Consider the following 820-nt stretch of genomic DNA (forward strand, 5'->3'; position numbering starts at 1 on the left):
TCTCCCTTCTCTTCTTTCCTTGACTCCCTCTCTCCATCTCTCCCCTTCTCTTCTTTCCTTGCCTCCCTCTCTCCATCTCTCCCCTTCTCTTCTTTCCTTGACTCCCTCTCTCCATCTCTCCCCTTCTCTTCTTTCATGTCCCCACTCTCCCTATCTCTCGCCCTCTCTATTTCCTTGTCTCGCTCTCTCTATCTCACCCCTTCTCTTTCCTCTTCTCACCCCATCGTTCTCTCTCGCTCTATCTCTCCTTCTCCTTTGCCCCCTTTTTCTCTCAGCGCGTCTTGAACGATTTCGTGAAAGAATCGGCCCCTAAAAGGCCAGCGGCAGCGGCGGCAGCGGCAGCAGTGTATAAAAGTGCAAATATTGATCAATTTTGCGGTGAAATAAAATCTCTATCAGTTTCCTTTCGTGCAGCCTGCGAGTTCGCTGCTGCTGCCGCCGCCGCCGCCGCCGCTGCCGGCACCCTGGTGGTGGCTATCACTATGCAGGCCTGGTGATGGGTGACTCCTCCCCCCTCTCTCTGGGTGACTCCTCCCCCTCTCTCTGGGTGACTCCTCCCCCTCTCTCCTCTCTCCTCTCTCGTCTCGTCTTTCTCTCGGAGGCAAATATTTTAGACGCAAGAAACTAAATTGATTTTCCATCACAAAATGTACGAGCTACGGATGTCTGTAGCCGAGAGAAGGAATGGGAGAGAGAGAGGGGGAGAGAGAGGGGAGGGGGAGAGAGAGGGAGAGAGAGGAAACGTGGGGGAAGATAGATAGTTACATAGACCGAGAGAGAGAGAGGGGGGGGAGGAGAGATGAAGAGAGAGAAGAGAGAG

The sequence above is a fragment of the Priapulus caudatus genome, unplaced genomic scaffold, assembly GCF_000485595.1.
Source record: "Priapulus caudatus unplaced genomic scaffold, Priapulus_caudatus-5.0.1 Scaffold9756, whole genome shotgun sequence".
Lineage (NCBI taxonomy): Eukaryota > Metazoa > Priapulida > Priapulimorpha > Priapulimorphida > Priapulidae > Priapulus > Priapulus caudatus.